Below are 22,291 nucleotides of genomic sequence, written 5' to 3'. Positions count from 1 at the left end.
AATTTACGTAGAGTGGCATAAATAAAAGGCCAGTCCTATTAGTACAAGTTTTTGAGCGGAAGGTTGGCATGCAGCAATAATATTCAATAGTGTGAGGGAATTGTTAAAAGAGTGTCTGCCATTAATAAAGCCGGTTTGATCTGTGGAAATCAAGAGCGGTATGACTCATAGTCTAGTGGCAAGTATCTTGGCGAAGATCTTGGCATCCACATTAATCATAGACAATGGTCTATAATTAGTGACAAGTTGCGGATCCTTTCCTGGTTTAGGGATGACGATAATGGTTGCTTCTGTAAATGTTCCTGAGGCTGATCCCTGCGATATCAGGTGAGCGAAAAGCTGTTGCATATATGGGGTGAATGTATTCTTAAAGGACTGATAAAATTCAGTGGTGAACCCATTTGGGCCTGGTGATTTATTCTTAGCCATTTCAGATATTGTGTCAAGGATCTCACGTTGTGTAATGGGAGAGGTGAGCTATTCTTGAGCTGAGATAGGTAAAGATGGTAATTCAATTCCATCTAGAAAAGTATGTGAGATTTTCTTGTCAGCTGGTTCAGAGGAATATAATTTTTCATAATATCTTTTAAATTCCTGTAGAATCTCAAGAGTTGTAGATGTGGAAGGGCATAATAAAAAAAAGGTCCCCTTTTCGCCTAAGTCAGTAGACATTGAAGTTAGCAGCAGGGAATTGTTCATTCTCAAAAAAAAAAAAGTCCAAATTGAGGGGTTGTTTTAGAATAGCCTATCTGCACGTTCAGCAATCTACTGGCCCAGACTGCCTCTAAGTCTATCCCTACACCACATTCCCAACCCAAAAATCACCGGTCCCAAATGCTCAAACCCAGACCTTTTAAGCAAATGAGGGGCCAGTCCTTTGCCTAAAAGCATGATTCTGTAACCAGCGTCTGTCAAAAACAATGCCGGTTACAGAATCCTATAACTGGCCCACTCCCACAACGATCACGGCAGGAGAGATGCCAACAGTGCCCATGTGCCTAAGGCCCAGCCCATAGGAGGGAGCCTTAGGAAACTGGCCCAATTCTGGTTGGCCCAGGCACCTAAGGCTTCTATGGGTGGGGCCTTAGGCATCTGGGCCAATCAGGCCCTAGGCCCGCCATAGAGCTTTGGATTTTTGCCCAGAAATAGCTAAGAAAAAAATAAAAAAATTTTAATTGAATCAGGTTTGGCAGACTGGATGGACCATTCGGGTCTTTATCTGCTGTCATCTATTATGTTACTATGTTACCATTGTTGTCTCCCTCCCTCCATGCAGTGCCCTGCTTTCTGGCCTGCCCCCCAGTGTTATCTTCAGGCCAGCTCCCTCTTCCTCAGTGCTGCAGTGCACAAAGCCATGGGCAGTGGCTCCTCGCACGTCCCATGCCTCATCTGGAAGCCTTCCCTCTGATGTTGCAACATCAGAGAGAAGGTTTCCAGTTCAGGCCTCTGCCTCTGCCTCTGCCCATGGCCTCTGCCTCTGCCCACGGATTTATGCACTGCAGCACTGAGGAAGAGGAAACCGTCACGAAGACAACACCACATCGATCGCACCGTGAACTGGTGGCTGAAGAGCACTGTCTGGGGCCCGATATACGAGCTGGCCTTTTGGAGCGGCAGGAAATTTCTGCAGACTGGCACCAGTCCATGGACCAGTGGTTGAAGAGCACTGTGCTAACTGATTCACACAGAAATGCACCCCAGACTAGGGACCCGGCTGGCAACGGTAAGGTAAGCTAGAAGGGTTGTTCGGGGTTAGGGGGGGTCGGGTAGTGGGGGGCCATTTGGGGGATCAGGAGGGGTACGCCTTCAACAGGAGGGCCTGGGCTCCCTCCTGCCAGTATTGTCAGGGGAGTGGGCGGTTTGGGGGGGTGCCGACGGCAGGAGGGCTTGGGATCCCTCCTGCCAGTATTCATGGGGGGGGGGGATCAGGGTGCCATCTTCGGCAGAAGGGCCTGGGTTCCCTCCTTACAGTATTTGCATGGGTGGGGGGTGGGATGGAGGTGCTGTCTTCGGCAAGAAGGGTTGGGATCCCTCCTGCCGGTTCAGGGTTTTGTCGTAGGTGGGGGGGATCACGATCGCGGCAGGAGAGATTGGTCATCTCTCCTGCCACAATTGTTGCGGTGAGGGGTGGGCAGGTTGCCGGGGCTGCGATCAGCTCAGCGGCCCCTATTCAGAACTTATACCTGTTTTTTACTTGGTCTAAGTCAAAACGTATAAGTTCTGGCTGGGCCATCTCCCTAGACTTTTGGTTATACTTGCAGTACGACTAAGTCTAGGTCGCCCACCTCCTGCCCACCTCCCGCCCTTTCCCTTCCTCTAAAAATGCCTCTTTTCGCTCTAGGCATTCAGAGGCAGGGTAAAAACCTAAGCTGGTTTTAAAACCAGCTTTGATTATTGGTACTTGGACAATCTGTCTTTTTGATTGTCCAAGTACCGATTTAGGCCACATCTTGAACTTTTTTTTTTTTTTTATTATGAGCCCCATTGTGTCACCAGTACCAGAAACTAACTGAATTGGTTTCTTTTCAATTTTCTTTTGTAAATATGTTGTAAGCTGATGACTTGATTTATTGTTATCAGAATAGTAATTAGCCACTGTGATAAAGACTGAGCGAGCCGCCTTTTTCCGTAAAATGGAATTATACTGGAAACGAAGTTTTTGAAGCTCAAGAAGAATGTTAGTGTTCTTAACATCCAGTTGGTGCTCTTGTTCCATATTTTTAATGTCATGCTCCAGGGTGTTAATTTCCGCAGCTTGTTATTTCCTAATTTTGGAGTTAAGTGAAATGATCACGCCACGAATATATGCCTTGAAGGCATCCCATGTCGTTATCCAATTGGTATCCCTAGGATTATTAAGCTGAAAATACTCATTAATAGCAGTGATGAGGTGATCCTTAAATTCTACTTCATAAAGAAGGCTAGAATTGAATCTCCATTGCTTAGGAACAGACACTCGGTTAATGTTATTTAAGGTAAGAGTTATGGCAGCGTGATCTGAAATCGAGATTTCTTTGATCGTGGCATCTTTTTATAAGTTATTTTTATATGTGTATTGAATTCTCACAGGATAGAATACATTGGCTAATACTGATTGCTTTGATAAAATACTCTTGAGCCATGCAAAAGGACAACCCTTTCGTTTCCCAAAAAAAGTACTTTACAGTCTGCTGTTTGTCACAACCCATTGTGATTTAGAGTGTGGCCTTCACATTTACGTGCCTTCTTATGTTTATTCAGTTGTCATAAATTCATTTTAAAGACATTCTAATGTGACAGCATAGATAATGTTATGTATCTGCCAACGTCTTCAGCAGTGACATCTAGTGCTCATTAGAATACAGTGAGGTCTGTTGGATCTTGCTGCTCGTTGATCAGTTTGAAAGAAAGTAAAAATATAATAAAATTACATTACATTAAAGAAACATTTCCTAAATGTAAAACTCTTTCTCTACCCCAAATGTCCGTGGGGGTCTAATACCAAGATAATTGTAGTTGAAAAATTCAGTCTAGATCAGCGGTCTCAAACTCGCGGTCCTCCAGGTGCTATTTTGCGGCCCACGGTCTGGACGCGGTGATCAACTGCTCCCTTGCTGCAGTTGATTGTTCCGGTCAAAGCTGCGGCTGCCGGCGGCTCCTCGCTCCATCCACACCAGCATTTCTCTTCTCCCTTCCCTTCCTTGTGGAGCACTGGTGTGTCTGGCCGGCTCCCTTGCTCAGTCGATCGTTCCGTTCAAAGCTGCGGGTGACGGCTTCTCGCGCTATCCACTCCTGCATCGGAAGCCTCTCTGACATCACAACATCAGAGAGGCTTCTGACGCAGGCACGGATCTCGCGAGGAGCCACCACCTGTGGCTTTGAATGGAACAATCTACTGAGCAAGGGAGCCGGCCAGACATGCTGCTGCTCCATAAGGAAGGGAACGGAAGGGAAGGGGAAAGAGAAATGCTTCTGCTGCATAGGAAAGGGAGACCCTAGGGAAATGCTGCTGCTGCACAGGGAAAGGGAGAGGGAGGGAAGGGGGAATAGAAATGCCTCTGCTGCACAGGAAAAGGGGAAGGGAAATGCTGCTGCTGCTGCACAGGGAAAGGAAGGGGGAGGGAAAGGGGAATAGAAATGCTTCTGCTGCACAGGAAAGGGGGAAGGGAAATGCTGCTTCTGTTGCTGCTGCACCCAATTGGGGAAAGAGAGGGAAGAAAGGAGAAGGAAGACGAGGAGAGGAACAAGAGATGCCAAGTTCACGGGAGGGAGGGAAGGAAAGGAGATACCAGACCATGGAAGGGGAGGGAGAGAAGTCAGGGCATGGGGGGAGGGAAGGAGACAGATGCCAGACCAGGGGAAAGGAATGAAGGAGGGAGGGAGAGAAAGGAAGGAAAGAGATGTCAGACCATGGAAATAGGATAGAAGAAGAGAGAGATAGGAATGGAAGGTAAGACATGGAAATGTAGATTTTGAAAAGAAAGCAGAAAAATTGAATATTAAGTTAATGCCAAAGATGGATGCATGGCAGAAAGTGAAGACGGAGAGAAAAACAGTCAAAGGCCCTGGAAACATAGTTAAAAGCACAGAAAAATAAAGTCACCAGCCATCAAAGGTAGGGAAAATTATTTTATTTTCAATATAGTGATTGAAATGTGTCAGTTTTGAGAAAGAAAAGATATTAAACTTTAAATGTGAGGGCTGCAGAAAAAAAATAGAGTACTTGGAGGGCCGCAGAAAAAATAGTTAATGTCTTATTAAAGAAATGACAATTTTGCATAAGGTAAAACTCTAATTCCAAGGCCCGAAACTAATTATACTTTCCACCTTGAATCTCATGTACTGACATATTGTATCTTTATTATAACCCACCTGCACCCCATGTACTGACAAAACGTATCTTTACTGTAACCCACTTGTATCCCATGTACTGACAAAATGAATCTTTAATGTAAACCACTTGCATCCCATGTACTGACTAAACGTATCTTTATTGTAAACCGTTTCTATCCCATGTACTGTGAAATGTATCTTTATTGTAAACCGCTTCAAACTTCACGGTATAGCGATATATAAGAAATAAATTATTATTATTATTATAGTTTATATATCTTTCCTTTTAACTGTTAAAGGAAAGTTTTATAAACTATAAAGAGTTTTACCTCATGCAAAATTGTCATTTCTTTAATAAGACATTAACTATTTTTTCTGCGGCCCTCCAAGTACCTACAAATCCAAAATGTGGCCCCCACAAAGGGTTTGAGTTTGAGACCACTGGTCTAGATGGAAGTGAAATGCATTGCAGACCAGAAACAAGAGGAACATAACATGCTTAATCCAACATGACAAATTGATTATATACCGATATCAGATTGCATTTTTCACATGCAACAAGACATAACCTAGAGATGTAGTTATCATTGTGGGCTAGCATTAAGATGTGTTATTAATTACTATTGTAGGTCTCTTTCATAAAGTGGGACTTGTGCTAAAATAGCATGAGTTGGTAGTAAAACACAACTTAACAGAAGTCCATGTTGTCAACTACAGTCCTTAGTGTAAAGAATTTCTTGTAAGCAAAACGGATTCTGTGATGTCATAATGCCTCATTTTACCATTGCTTAAGAACCAACCACATTAGTGATGTCACAATAGCTTGATTGCCCTATACTGGGCTCATGTTTATTACATATAGCAGTGATTTTGATTTCTAGAGACATTTCTTTTTTATGTTTATTTATTAAAATTTGATATTACGCTAAATCTCTCACAAGTTCTCAGCGGATCACATAAAATACAAATTACACATTGAAATAATTTATATATATATATATATATATATATAATATAATATAAAAGACTTAAACTTACACTCATTCAAGATACAATCATACTCACTCATACATCCTAATTTAAAAAAAATCACTACAGGTCAATTGCCTATTCACACTTCAGATTAATGAATATGTTCATCTGGACTAGAATCAATACCAAAAGCCTCTTGAAAGAAATGTTGTAAATTATTTTTTAAATTCTTTATGATTTAATTCTGTACGTATCTCTTATGGAAGTTTATTCCACTGACTAGGGACTACATAGAAGAAGGATTAATTACGTGTTGATTCCCATTTTGTTCTAGATATTATCTTGCAAAGATCTTAGTGTCTTTCTTGGTGTATAAGGACTAGTCAATGAATGCAAATAGCAAGGTTCAGAAGTATATATTGCCTTGTGTGTTAATAGCAATACCTTGGACCTAATTCTATAAGTGACCAGTAACCAATGGTATTTTAAGAAAAGAGGAGTGACTCTATCAAATTTACTTTTATGTCCCAACAACTTAAGTGCCACATTTTGTAATGTTTGCAAACGCTTTAAGTGGAATTTTGATAGCAAAAACAATATTACAATAATCTAGTCTTGATACAAAGAACGCATGAATTAAAGTATTAAAATCATTCTTCTCTGACAGTTCTTAATGATCTTAAGGTATAAAAACCTTTCTTTGAAACAGACGATATCTGATCTGCAAAAGTTAGTGTATCCACAATTACACCTAGATATTTAATTAAGAGGGGAAGGGATATCAACATAAGAACATACATAAGAACATATGAAATGCCTTTGCTGGGTCAGATCTGAGGTCCATCGCGTCCAGCAGTCCGCTCACGTGGCGGCCCACCAGGTCCAGGACCTGTGCAGTAATTCTCTATCTATACCTCTCTATCACCTTTTCCAGCAGGAAATTGTCCAATCCTTTCTTAAACCCCAGTACCGTACGCTGCCCTATATCGTCCTCTGGAAGCGCATTCCAGGTGTCCACCACACGTTGGGTAAAGAAGAACTTCCTAGCATTCGTTTTGAATCTGTCCCCTTTCAACTTTTCCGAATGCCCTCTTGTTTTTTTTATTTTCTGAAAGTTTGAAGAATCTGTCCCTCTCTACTCTCTCTATGCCCTTCATGATCTTGTAAGTCTCTATCATATCCCCTCTAAGTCTTCTCTTCTCCAGGGAAAAGAGACCCAGTTTCTCCAATCTCTCAGCGTATGAAAGGCTTTCCATCCCCTTAATCAGTCGTGTCGCTCTCCTCTGAACTCTCTCGAGTAACGCCATATCCTTCTTAAGGTATGGTGACCAATACTGGACGCAGTACTCAAGATGCGGACGCACCATTGCCCAGTACAGCGGCAGGATAACTTATTTCGTTCTTGTTGTAATACCCTTCTTGATTATACCTAGCATTCTATTCGCTCTCTTAGCGGCCGCTACGCACTGTGCCGTCGGCTTCATTGTCATGTCCACCATTACCCCCAAGTCCCTTTCTTGGGTACTCTCATTCAATAACATCCTTCCCATCGTATAGCTGTACCTCGGGTTTCTGATTCCCACATGCAATACTTTACACTTCTCAACATTGAACTTCATCTGCCATCTCTCTGCCCATTCTCCTAATTTGTCCAAGTCCCTTTACAATTTTTCACAGTCCTCCTTTGTCCGAGCTCCACTAAATAGTTTGGTGTCGTTTGAAATTTTATTATCTCACTCTTCGTTCCTGTTTCTAGATCATTTATGAATATATTAAATAGCAGAGGCCCGAGCACCGAGCCCTGCGGAACACCACTCGTGACCTTCCTCCAGTCTGAGTAGTGGCCCTTCACCCCTACCCTCTGTTTCCTACCCGCTAACCAGTTTCTGATCCATCTATGCACGTATCCGTCTACCCCATGATTCTTCAGTTTCCGGAGTAGGCGTTCATGAGGCACCTTGTCAAAGGCTTTCTGGAAATCTAGGTATATGATGTCTATGGGGTCTCCTCTGTCCATCTGTTTGTTAATTCCCTCGAAGTGCAATAAGTTGATCAGGCACGATCTCCCCCTGCAGAAACCATGTTGGCTGGTTATCAGAAGTTCATGTTTTTCAAAATGTTCATCGATTTTTTTTCTTTTATCAGTGCTTCCGCCATTTTCCCCGGAACAGAGGTCAGACTCACCGGTCTGTAGTTTCCCGGGTCACCTCTTGATCCCTTTTTAAAGATGGGCGTAACGTTGGCTATCTTCCAATCCTCCGGGATTACACCTGTTTTCAGAGATAGGTTGCAAATTTGCTGTAGTAGTTCCGCTATTTCCTCCTTTAGTTCCTTCAGCACCCTTGGATGGATTCCATCCGGACCCGGGGATTTGTCAGTTTTTAGTTTTTCTATCTGTCTGCACACATGAGCTACCATTAAGATTTGTTATTTTACTGTTAACTCCAGTTATTAGTAACTAGGTCTCACTGCATAAAAGAGGACCTGTGCTAAAATAGCTGAAGTTAGTGGCAAAATAACTCTTAACAGTAGACCACACTGATAACTTCCGCCCTTACTGTAAAGAGTTTCAGTATGATTATGAAATCATAATGATTAAGTCCATCAATGCCTAAGAGCCAACCTCGTTAGTGATGTTACAATAGCTTGATTGTCTTATACTGGTCTCACTCTTATTACATATAGCAGATTTTCCGTAAATCTATGAAAACACTTATTTTAACCGTTCTTAGAAAATTGTTCTAAGGAAAATTAGTTTTTCTTCTCTCTAGGATGTCAGAAAGGGTCTTCATTAATAAGTTATTTTCTCTCTAATCTAACTATTTTCTCTTCGATTATCGACTTTTATGTGAACTGAGTTGAGCTTCTTTTGGGGAGATGACACGGTATATAAATCCAAGATTTAGATTAGATTAGATTTTGATCCTTTAAGAAAGGGAGACTTATTAAGATCAGTTACCTTGTATTTTACTGATAACCCCAGTTATTAGTAACTAGGTCTCATTATATCAAATGGGATCTGTGCTAAAATAGTATGAGTAAATGGTAAAATACCCCATCATAATGGTAGCCTACATTGATAACTGCATCCTCTATTTAATAATAACCTGGGTTTTAACAGTAAAATATATCATAAGGGTAGTTCATGTTGATAATTTATCCCTGTAATGGTATAATGAGCAATAGCCCTGCCACAGAGACACCATTGCTTTAATTAAAAGTGTCATTGTAAATTGATGCACATCATTATTTCTTGTGAATAATTGTGCAGTATTGTATGATATGCCTTAAATTCCATTTTTTATTGATATACTATACTGTATTAATCTACAAAATCTTTCAATAATGTAGTGCTTTCAACTTAACGGAAAACATGGCTTTTCCTGTTTGAAATTGAGTCTTGTAGTTGATAACAGAGTTTCTGCAATGAAGCACTTTTCCAGTAATCTTGGAAGTGTGAAAAACAGATATTAGCAGGTCAGTGCTATCACGTTTAGAAATAAATTAACAAGAGTAGGAAGGTAACGTGTATTAATAGCAGGTACTGCAGAATCAACCGTGGCTTAAGATTTTGAGAAAACTGATTAAAATGAGAGACATAACTTTTATTCTCTTGTTATTCTTACCTTCATTTTCCTTTCACTGTCTTACCCCTCTTATACTAAAGCTAGCAGCGCTGACCGGCGTGGTAAATGCTCTGACACCCATAGGAATTGAATGGGAATTGGAGTATTTGCTGTGCGGCAGTCAGCTGCACGGCTTTGTAAAAGGTGGCCTTAGTTTTCTCTTTTCTAGCTCCCCCTTTCTTTTGTAATTTTAGGTGGAGGAGGGGGGGGAGGTCATAAATTCTACTTTTCACCCAGTACTCGGTGCATGTTACAATAAATGGAGAAAACATAAAACAGTTATAAAAATACAATATCAATATTGAAATTATAACAATGCCATATAAATGAGAATAATGCAGAGAGAATTGTTGCAAATTTGCCCACCCAATCCCCTGGTTGCCATATTTGTTCACAAATTTTGGGGTCTGCCTAATTTACATGTACAATTTTAGTAACAAGCTAATTTGCAGCAACAATTGGTTGCTAACAATTATTAGTGCTAGTTGGCAACAATTTGGATTTACATGTGCATCTTTCTGGGTATTATTCTATAAAGATATGCGTATATATTTTTTAACATCCAACAGAAAAGGGGGCATGGTTATGGGAGGGGCATGGGAAGGTACTATTATAGAATTCCTATGCAAAAGAGATTTGAGTCTTGACAAGTGGATTACTTCCCTTCACCCATGAGGATTGCAGAAGGCATCATCTACATTTTTCAATTCTGCTTCCTTGTGTCACTGGGTTGTGCCTCAGCTCCTTAGTTTTTCCTTCTGCAAGCTAGTTGAGAAGGTGTCCTTTTTTTTCTGCTCTGCAAATCACATATTATTTTCGGATTTTAATCTAAAGTTCAAGGCTTTCCGATGCTTGAGAGGTTCCCAGGATTTCTGGGACAGCTCTTCCTGGGAGAAGATAAACTGACCAAATTTGTTTGATATCAAAGTCCTGTTGGCAACTTATTTTAAGCCACAGGGCCTGCCACACAGTAACATCATTTGTGAGTATATTCAAGACGTGCCTCCTGAATCATAAGGAATCAGCAGCTGACATGAAGTTTCAGAATGGAGAGACCTCCTTAGTACATACCGATGAATACGGTCCTTCAAATATTGACAAGTTTGTTGATGCAGACATGTATATACGGTCATCAACATTTAATTTTAACCTATCAGCAATAGTCAGCCATTGCAAACATAGTAGATGACAACAGATAAAGACCCGAATGGTCCATCCAGTCTGCCCAACCTGATTCAATTTGGCAGATGGCACGGTCATCGAAGCGCCGCAAACGGTCAGAGAGGCACAGGCGGTGCCTGTCCAGAAAGGAGACAGATTCAGCGAATTTGGCATGCAGGAGGCGAGTGTGAATGTCTTAGATGAGTTGATGATCGGAGACACTGGATTTGGGGCTTCCGGTTTGCTGACAAGGATCGGATGACATCTGGAGAAGTTTGGCAGCCAAAGCAGTGAAGTCATTTCAAGCTGGACTTCAGTCTTGACTGTTTTTGTTTTTTATTTTTCACTTTCTTTTTAGTTTATGATATATTTTAAATCTCATTCATTGTTTTGCCACTTGTTTTTGTTTTTATTTTATTATTTAAATTTCCCCAGAATTCTATAGTTTCAACGGTTCTCCCTTCTGCTTCTATTTCCTATCTCCCCTCTTTTCAACCTTTCAAAGTCCTTTAGATCATTGTAGTCTTATTAGAATGTTTATTTTCTTATTTTTCTCATCTATCACTATTTTATTTCTTCATTACTCTACTAATTGTCATTTTTTCCAGGTACTTTAGTTAGATTGTGAGCCTTCAGGACAGTAAGGGAATTTCTAAGTATCTATCTTACTTATCATTTTAATGCACCCTATTGTCTATTTTCTGTAAACCGCTTAGAATCCTAACAGAATTTAGTGGTATATAAGAAATAAATTACATTACATTACAATCTTTGTCACCTTTTACCAGATACAGTCTCAAAATTGAACACAATACTCTAAATCGGCCTCACCATGACCTGTATAGGGGCATCAACACCTCCTTTCTTCTACTGGTTATATCTCTCTTTATACAGCCTAGCATCCTTCTGGCTACAGCTACTGCCTTGTCATACTGTTTCTGCACCTTCAGATCCTCAGACTGTCACTCCAAGGTCCTCTCCCCTTCAGTACATATTAGCCTTTCACCTCCCAGCACATATGGCTTCCTTGGATTTCTACTTCTTTGCATTGAATTTAGTTACCAGATATTAGACCATTCTTCTAACTTTTGCAGATCCTTTTTCATGTTTTCCAGTTGTGTGCACTCTGCTATAAATCATCTGCAAAAAGGCAAACCTTACCTTCTAACTCTTCGGCAATGTCGCTCACAAACATATTGAACAAAATCTGCCCTAGCACCAATCCCTGAGGTACTCCACTACTTACTCTTCCTTCCTCTGAGTGAATTCCATTAACCACCACCCTCTGACATCTGTCCATCAACCAGTTTCTAATCTAGTTCATAACTTTGTGTCTTATTTCAGCCCATCAAGTTTATTCAGGAGCCTCCTATGAGGAACCATGTCAAAGGCTTTGCTGAAATCTAAATAAATTTCATCCCGTACATGTCCTCTATCCAATTCTCTAGTCACCCAGTCAAAGAATTCAATCAGATTTGTTTGGCATGATTTACCTTTAGTAAAACCATGTTGCCTCGGATGTTGTAACCCATAGATTCTAGGAAATTCACTATCCTTTCCTTCAGCTACGCTTCCATCATTTGTCCAATAACAGATGTGAGGCTTATTGGCCTATAGTTTCCTGCTTTATCTCTGCGACCACTTTTGTGAAGAGGGACCACATCCGCTCTTCTCCAATCCCACAGAACCTCTCCCATATCCAAGGATTTATTGAACAGATCTTTAAGAGGGCCTGCCAGAACCTCTCTGAGCTTCTTCAGTATCATGGGATGGATCCCATCGTTCCATTGCTTTGTCCTTCTTTAATTTTTCAAGTTGTTCATAAACACTTTCTTCAATAAACAGTGTGGTATCCATTCCCTTCTCATGTATAACTTTGCCACCAATTTGCGGTCCTTCTCCAGGGTTTTCTTCCGTGAATACAGAGCAGAAGTACTTGTGTAGCACATTTGTTTTTTCCTCATCACTCTCCACATAGTGATCCATAGCTTCTTTCAGTTTCATAATTCCATTTTTTGTTTTCCTCCTTTCACTAATATGCCTGAAAAAATTTTGTCTCCTTTTTTACATTTCTAGCCATTTACTCTTCTGCCTGCATTTTCACCAGACCTCTTTCTCTCTCTCTCTCTATTTTTATTTATTTATTTATTTAATTTTTTTAATTTCAGGAACACCATCTCTTTTGCCTTTATTTTCTCCGTCACTAGTTTAGAAAACCATATTGGTTTCCTTTTTCTCATGTTTTTGTTTATTTTCCTTACATAAAGGTTGGTGGCCATTTTTATTGCTCCTTTCAGCTTGGACCACTGTTTTTCCACTTATCTTATGCCTTACCATCTTATCAACTTTTAATAACAGAGCACATCTGCCTCTGAAATGATAGACCAGAATCCAAGATAACGCCCAAATATGTTACATGAGATGACACAATTAATGTTCCCTGTGATAGCTTCACTTCAGTTGGAAATAAATCAGATGAACCCAAGGAAACATACATCAACTTTTTCTTTTCAACATTCAAAATCAAGTTGATTTTCTAACATCCAGAAATAAATCAGATCAAATAATCCTTGCCGTCGCTTGAGAACCGCAGGGACATCTTCAGGCACCAACAATACCACCTGAAATCACCAACATAAACGGAGTATGAGGGCCTTCTTTTATAAAATTGCTGGGTTTTTTTAAATCACTGTTTTTATACTTTTTAAAGCAATTTTTAGCATTTTAAATGGCGATGATGTCATTGATGACATTTTCAGTGGGAAAACACATTTTTAAGCACTGTGGATATGGCTTTAATGAATTTATGCTGTGGGACACTGTTTTATACCAAAATCATTGGTTTTCAGGTATTTTTAATGGGTTTTATTTTTTAAAAAAATTGGAAGCTGTTTTTACTTTCACTTTCACCTGTATGCATTCAAAAAATGCTGCTATCTGCTATAGGACCTTTATACACCAAAATTATTGCTGTTCAGGTACTTTTTATGGGCTTATAGTGTAAAATCAGATTAGGGTTTATTTTTAACTTTCACATGTATTTGCAATATTTTTGTGTGCATGCAAGATGTGCATGCCTGCAAGTTTGAAGATTTTTAGCTGTATTTCACATTTAAAGAAGCAATTTTATATTTTAAAAAAATTGTATTGTGCAGTTCCTTTTAAAAAAATATAAATATATCTGAATTCTTTTAACATTTGAATTTGGGTAAGCTGATTGGACTTTGATAAGTGTTTTTGTGTTTTTCAAGTACTTTGGAAGGCTCTGCCATTATTTTAAGTGGTTCAATTTGAGAGATAATTTTACCAACACATCTCTTGGGGTTTTTTTCTTCTTCTTTCTCTGTTTTTTTTCATTGCTATTAATTTTAATTGATAATGTTTACTTCCCTGTATATATGTAATTATCTGCAATCTATCAGACTCAGGTTATAATTTGTGATTGATGCCCCCGACGCAGGCACCAAGGAGCCGAAACATGTTGGATGGTTTAAAGAACTTTTTATGAAGTCTTATATGCTTATCTGGGAACACTTGATCTTCTAATAAAAGATTGGTTTGATCCTTTTATCTTCTGTTTTTTTGGTTTTTCTTTACATACAGAAAAGTTCTTGTATAGAATTGTTCACAAAAAGTTCTTCCTTCTTATCGTCTCACAATAGCAGTTTCAATAAAATACCTTTCCACAGTGTATGCCATGAGCCAAAATTACTGCAATGGTATAGGAAAATCCCAGAGTTCATGTAGAAACATATAAACGGTATCTATTCATTTTGCTAGGATTTCAACAGTTACCGTATTATCATTTCTCCACTGAAACTAATCAGAGAGCTGTTAAAATTAAAAGGTAGGGAGAAGAGGAAAGAAAAGTGATATTACAAGACTATGAAGCCACCTAGAATAAATATGCAGTTCACTCCAGAAGGTGGCCTTTGAAACCTTGAAGATACCCTTCCCCCCAAAAAAGAAGACCTCTTGCTCGCCAAAGTAAGACCCCCAGCCCACCTTAAGGCCATTTGTGCGTATCTCAAGAACTCCTTAGTGGTCTAGGGCAGGGGTCGGCAACCTTTTTACAACAAATAGCAAATGTATCTCAAATGTTTGACCCAAGATTTACAAAGAGCCACAAAATGTAGCTTCTCTCCCCTCCAACCCCTTGCAGGTCTCTTATCCCTCCCTCCCGCTCTCTTCCTCCAACCCATAGCCAAGGTTCACTCCCCTCTATAGACCCTGACCCTTTAATCTCCCAACCCCATGATTCCTGCTCCCCTGGTCCTCTGAGGTACCTGGTGGTCCTGCAGGGGTCTTTGTGGTGGGAGTACAGCCCTCTCACTCCTACCTCCTCGTGGCTGCCTTCTAAAATGGGTGCCGTGACTTCTCGCTGAAGTTCAGAGTACTACTGGAAATGCAATGAGCAGCTTAAAGACGTTGCAACAGCTCAAGGTACTACAGGAAATGCCACAAGGTGAAAGGCAGCAATGAGGAGGCAGGAGCGAGAGGGCCAGGGCGGTAGATCATGGAGATGGTAGAGCCACAGACACATGCAAAAAAAGCCACATGTGACTCACAAGCTGACCCGTGGTCTAGAGTAATAGGACAGGGCAATTCCCAATCACAACTTCCTCCTATGGCACCAGATTCAAAATGGCAACTTCAACCCTAGCTATGGTATAGCAAGAATGCCATTAGGCATAGGCGTCAGAATGGGGGTGGGGGGGGGCACAGGGGCCATGGCCTCCCCCCAAAATTGCCCATTCTGTGGGTGATCCAATGGGGGGAACACCCCCCCACACACACATACACACACACACTTCTTGTGAGGCTGGGTGATTGCTACTGGACAGCATGCCTGCTGGTCGGCACTCTCTAATGCACCCCTTCGCCTGCATCTATTCCTTCCCCTTGTCTGCCCGCTCACCCGCCTGCCCTGCTTAACTTCTTAGAAAAGCGCTGCACCACTCTGCCACTGGCCCGGCGTCTTCTTTCCACTGCAGCCAGCCCTAGCAGAAACAGGAAGTTGTCAGACAGGGTGAGCCGCAGTAGAGAGAGGACGCCAGGACCAGCATCAGGGCGGCACAGCGCTTTTCTAAGAAGTTAAGTCCAGTGGGTGGGTGAGCAGGCGGGCGGGAGTGAGGGGGAGGAGTAGATGCAGGTGAAGGGGCGTGTTAGAGAGTGCCGACCAGCAGGCATGCTGACTGGTAGCTAGGTGTAGAGAGGATCATATGGGACTGGGGGAAGGGAGTGATATTGGACTCATATCGGGGAAGGAGGGAGAGATGTAAGAGAGGGAATGATGTCAGATGTGTGAGGGACAGGGAGAGGTGGATTTGGGTACCGCAGAGGAGGTAGAAGGAGAACAGGGAGGGGGCAGAAGAGGAACAATAAGAATTGGATTTGGAGAAGGACAGAGGGAGTAAGAGAGGAAGAGATAGGGAAGAGGGGGGAAGGGAGAAATGGATGTGGAGAAGACAAAATAGGGAGAGTGAGAGATTTGGTGGAGGGAGAAAGATGGGGGAAAGGGAAAGAGATTCAGGGAAGGGGACAGAAGGGGGAGGGAGAGATGGACAACTCGGGGAAAGCAGAGAAGGAAGAAAAGACATGGCTAGGGAAAGGTGGAGGGAATATGGACTGGGGACCGGGAGAGGTGAGGGATGTCATACTTGGGAGAACACCAGGATTTCTGGCCATACTCTACTGCCTGTGACTTTGTGAAGAAAGAAGTGTAGCTGGAAAGAAGGAGGAGAAGACCTACTTGGATGTTTTAGAGCCAACCAGAGCACATACTCTTGGGAGGGGGCATGAACTTGGGACACAGAAGGGAGGGAGGAAGAGAGGCACATTTTATCTGCCATCATTTACTATGTTACTATGTTACATTGGGTCACAGGAGGGAGGAAGGGAGAGGGGCAGGTCTTGGGACACAGGAGGGAGAGACACATTGAGACAAGGAAGGGAGCGTGAACATGGTACAAATGAGGGAGGAGGCATGAATTTGGGATAGGCTGGAAAGGAAGGAGGGAGGGAGGGGACATGAATTTGGGACATAGGATGGAAGGATGGGAAAAGAGATGCTGAGTTGGGGGAGGGAATAGAACGAGAGAATTGTTAAGCATGGGTGTGAGTGAGAGGGAAAGAGATGGTGTACATGGAGAAAGGAAGAAAGAGGAAAATTATTGGTCATGGTGATGGGAGAGGAGTGAAGTAGAGAGAGATAAGAGGGAGACATGTTGGATGTGGTGGAGATGAAACAGTGGGACAGATAAAAATGGATGCAAGAGGGAGGAATGGTGGACATGGTGGTGGAGGGAATGAAGGAAGAAATGTGGCATGGAGCTGGAGAGGGGTGATGGAAGCAGAAATGTTGGACATGGGGCTGGTGGGCAAGGGCAAAAGAAATATTGGATGTGGCAGTAGAGGGGGTGGGAGAGAGGCACCATGGATCCCTCTCTCTCATTTCCCACTACTTTTGCAGCAAGGGAGGGCATGAGAGAGAGAGAGAGAGAGAGAGATGGTGGACAGTGAGAGAGAGGAAGACGTTGCACATGGGGGTGGAGGAGAGAGGAAGAAATGCTGTGAAGTGGTGGGGAGGGGAAAATAGTGCACTTTGTGTAGTTTAATTTTGTGGTTACCATTGTGGATTATTAATACGATTATATTATGTGTATATGAAAAATGAATGGATGAAATGGTGTTTACAATTAGAACTATTATTATGGGGGTAGGGTATGGGGAGGAGCTTGGGCAGTTCTGGGGCCCCCCAAACAAAAAAACGTTCCACTGCCTATGCCACTAGGGCTCAAGCAGTATTGTTTTCAACCCAATGCAGGAGGGGGCAGGAACAGTAGAGATCACAAGCTAAAAGCCCTTTGTGAAGAAAAATTAAATGTTGAATTTTTAAGGATAGAAATTCCATGTGAGATGGGAAACAATAGGGATATACTACCGTGTTTCCTCGAAAATAAGACAGTATCTTATATTAATTTGGGGTTAAAAAAATGCACTAGGACTTATTTTCGGGGATGTTTTATTTTTTTCATGTACAACAATCATCTCTCCCTTCCTCTCCTCTACCTCAATTCTTCCTCTTTCCTTTCTACCCCCCCCCCCATGTACAGCATCATTCCTCCCCTCTTACCCATCCCCTTGTGCAGCAGAACCCCACCAACCCTCTCACTGTGAGACTGACATACCTCTACTCTGAGGCCTCCTGAAGCAGCAGGGGTGGGAGTTGCTGAATTGATGAGGCAGCATTAGTGTCAGGGATGGAGTCAGGGAGTGTCGGGGACATTAGGGGAAGAGGGGCTTTAGAGGTCGACCTTAACTAAGGCTTATTTGGGAGGGGAGGGCTTATATTAGGAGCATCTTTAAAAATCATGCTTGGGCTTATTTTCGGGATAGGTCTTATTTTTGGGGAAACAGTTGCATTGAGTGAAAAGACAGTGAAATGGTAACAGAAACTGGCAAGATTAATAAATTAGGCAGCACAGTAATAATGAGTGATTTCAATTATTCCATAATTAAGTAGGTAAATATCTCTTCAAGACATGTTAAGGAGGTAAAAATCCTAAACGCTGTAAATAACTGCTTCATGAAAAAGCAGGCCCTGGAACCAACAAGATGCGTAACTACCTTAGATTTAACCCTTACAGGAATTCAGAATTCAGTGCAAGGCATAATGATGACATGAGCATAATGCAATCAAATCTATCATATTTATTGAAAATATTTCATATTCTTTTATTTTATGCATTTAAAGCTGTTTACGCATCATAAAACGTAACAAGAAACTAGAAATTGCCTAAGAAAGAAAGAGAAGAAAACATAACATCAAATAAATTGAATTCCTCCCCTACTACCATAGTATAAGGAAATAATAAGGGATCAACCAAGTACAAGTGAAAACTAAGAAATTAAATTGAGATCACAGTTTTAATGGCACAAATTAACTCTGAGCAGCTAAAAGTATTTCATTTTGAAAAGGGGGACTGTTATAAGGAGCAGTTGTAGGGTCAAAAGTTTACTTGCGACGCAGATGTTATTTTAAAACATAATGTTGGAAGCACAGATAAAATGTATTCTATACATTGAAAAAGAATCAATGAAAGACCAGAAGATTCCCAGCATGCTGGTGAAAAGAAAGCAGTTAAAGCCAAACAACATCTTTAAAAAAAATTGGAAAGCAGACAAATAATTTTCTTTGTTGTTCACCTGATTTGGTCTGTGAATTTTTTGTGATCTTTCAGTGTTTTGAAGAGGTTTTTTTTGTTTGTTTGTTTTTTTTTGGGGGGGTGTTGATAGAAAATAAACACATTCATACACTGTTTTTTTTTTTTCTTCTGTAGAGTATGGCAGTAATTTTACAATGCATTTTTCATGTGTATTATTATTATTAATAACATTGTGTAACAAAATTTTATTCTAACTAGCTTCTACAAAGCCATTGTAGAGGTTTCCACTGCAGGCCAGCGAGCTGAATGCTCTGACACAGAATTCCTTTGAACTTTGGAGCATTTACCTCACCAGCCTGTGGTAAAAACCTCTACCATGGCTCTGTAAAAGGGGGCCTTTATTTTTTTTCTTGGGTAATAAGTGTTTTTTTCTGAATTGCCTATGCCACAAAAGTATAGAAAATGGCTATCATTTCTCTCAAACTTTGCTTTAGTGACCCAGGGCATTGATATTTTGAAAATTGCCTTTATTGCAGAACATTCCAGATTGATTCCAAGCTGAATAAACTTAGGGGCCCTTTTACTAGAATGGTAAAGAGGGAAAAAGAGCCATGAAGTTTACTATCCCAAGAATTTGGCAGAAACCCATTGATTACTCAAGCAACTGCCACTTCTGCATGGTGGTTCCTTCCAAATATCAAACTGGCAAGCGTGCATCTGCAATCACATGTCCAGACATGCCTTCATCCATCACCCTGGTACTACCTTGCCCTGAGCTCCATACCCACTCCCCTGAGAGAGAGTAGCTATCTTCAGAAGAGAGCAGCAGTTCAGAGAGTGAGAAAGACACTGTAGATCCAGTTTACAATATCAGTGGTACAGCTGATAAGAGAAATCTATACTATCCAACCAAAAAGACTTCAAGATTTGATCAGAGATCTTGGTCTCACCAAGTCCAATGCCGAGCTTTTGACATTTAGGCTCAAGCAGTAGAACTTGTTCGATGAAAGTGTGTAAGTCACAGATCAGAGAAAGCATCGCCAAGCTTTTTCCACCTTCTTCACCCATCAAGATGAGCTCTTCTTCTGCTACAATGTGACCAGTCTGTTTGAGGCAATTGGAATCGCCTGTAACCCGAAACAGTGGTGTATCTTCATTGGCAGCTCACCCAGGAGCATCAAATAAATTCTACTCCATAACGGGAACAGGTACCCGTCTCTTCCACTGGCTCACTCAGTGCATTTCAAAGAGGATTACAAGACCTTACTAGGCACCTTGAAGTATGAGTACAGCTGGAAGATCAGAGATTTCAAAATGGTGACATTCCTAATGGGTCTCCAAGAAGGTTTTACTGAGTTTCCCTGCTATCTCTGCCTTTGGGACAGCAGGGACACAAAGGCACACTATCAGAGGCAGGACTGACCATAACGAACTGAGTTCTAAACAACGTCAAATGGGAACCACTGTTGGATCACCGTAACTGATGCCACCACTGCATATCAAATTGGGCCTAATAATGGACCAATTTGTCAGAGCTCTAGATAGGAGTTGGCAGCCTTCAAGTACTTTCAAGACATCTTCCCTAATCTGTCTGAGGCAAAGGTCAAAGCTGGTGTCATCATTGGACCACAGATAAAGAAGATCCTGGAGTGCAAGGAATGTCCTAAGAAGCTAACTGGGAAGGAGAAAGCAGCTTGGAACAGCTTTGTCACAGTGGTTTGGGGCTTCCTGAGCAATCACAAGACTGAAAACTACATGGAGTTGGTTGAGAATCTGGTGAAGAATTACAATAAAATGGGCTGTAAGATGTCTCTCAAAGTTCATGTCCTTCATGCTCATCTTGAGACATTTGAGGAGAATATGAGCATATTCAGAAGAGCAAGATGTGTGCATCCACCAGGACTTCAAATGCCGCTACCAAGGACAATATAATGAGAATATGATAGGAGATTGCATCTGGGGACTGATTTCGTGAAAGTAACTTACAATATAATCACAAATCTCAAAAAACTACTCACTTCTAAAACTTCTGTGGTCATCTTTGTATAACTTTAATATAAACACATGTTAATTGTAATTCATATGTTGCTTTTTATGACTTTATAAGAATGAAAAGATGAAAATTTAGCCTTTACACATTTTAAATAGATAAATTGCAAAATCACAAAAGCAAAGTTTTATGGAAATAAGACATTTTCTATACTTTTTAGGCATGAGCAATTAGAAAATTACCCTTACTGCCCAGGAACAAAAATGGTGTTACATAGTGTAATAATAATAATAAAAGCTTATAGTCCATGCTTTCCAATACTCAAGAGAAATTACATATACATGCACAATATTTTAAACAACATAAATTAAATGACACTTATTTTGGCATTAAATGGATAAAATACAATAGAGCATAGTATGAACTTTTGTAAAATTACTGTAGGGGTGGCAAAAAAATATGTACTTCTATGTGACCCATGTACAGGCATGTTCGGGGACAGAGTTTGGGTAGAGCACAGGCAGAGTTCCAATTTGTGTTTGAGTAATGTTTATGAAATGTATGCACTCTTTACCCATAAACATTTGTGCCCGCTCTTGAGCAAGTGTAAATATCCACAACATCAGTCAAGATATATATATATATATATATATATATATATACACCTAAATAGACTTGAAATAGGTGTTTAGTTTACATAGTCGTCAAACATAAGTGTCTAATATAAAAGTACCACTTACAAACATGCACAAACATTAATATTCAAAGTTTTTTAAAATTGATTTGTTCTCCATTATTCTTTTGGGACTTGCATAGAGCATTGCAGATTTGTGAAGGTGACAATTATGAAAATGGAACATCCTGCACAATAGTTATCATTGTGCCTTGAATTTTAAACATTACAGATCAGAAATATACTGCAAATACCATTGGGCAACCTATTAGCTTCTGGAAACAACCTATTGTTCATGGAATCAATGTTAAATTGTCTCTAAATTCCCAGAGGAATCTGCATATATGCATTTTCAGCAGCAGAAAAAAACCTTAATGGGGCAATTCTATAAATTGGTGCCTCAGTTCAAATGCCCCAATGGCGTGAGCTTAGCACCAATTCTATAATGACATCGTGATGCCAAGATTCTGTTATGTCAACATTGATGCATCCATATTTGGGCACGCTCTTATACACCATGTCACTAACAGGCACAAGGTTGCATGCCAAAGTTTATAATTTATATTATTCAATGCTTATAACTGGGAGACATGCCCATGGTCCACCCTTGTGTATGCCCCTTTGCAGTTAGGTGCTTTGGCGCTTAGGCTCTGAGGCCCTAATTCTATAAAGTCCGCCTAAAGTTAAGTGCCGATATCTGCACCTAACTTAATTGAACAATAGGTTTAATTGATGCCAATGTTGGCATTTATCAACTTAAAATCATCTGTAATTGGACTTAATTGAAAGTTAGATGTCTAACTCGAAAACATCGATTCTATGAAAAGTAGACGTCTAGCCCATAGTGCCTACTCTAAAAGCGGGCATGGTTAGGGGTAGATCATGGGTG

General features: G+C 40.8%; 1 protein-coding gene across 11 annotated transcripts in view; it reads left to right on the top strand.

Moving 5' to 3' along the window:
- Positions 1 to 22,291, top strand: part of UNC13C (unc-13 homolog C) — a 769,821-nt gene that overhangs the window by 308,098 nt on the left and 439,432 nt on the right. The window lies entirely within an intron of this gene.

The sequence above is a fragment of the Geotrypetes seraphini genome, chromosome 14, assembly GCF_902459505.1.
Source record: "Geotrypetes seraphini chromosome 14, aGeoSer1.1, whole genome shotgun sequence".
Taxonomy (NCBI): Eukaryota; Metazoa; Chordata; class Amphibia; order Gymnophiona; family Dermophiidae; genus Geotrypetes; species Geotrypetes seraphini.
The sequence above is the reverse complement of the archived record's forward strand: the minus strand, read 5'-3'. Positions and strand labels throughout refer to the sequence as shown.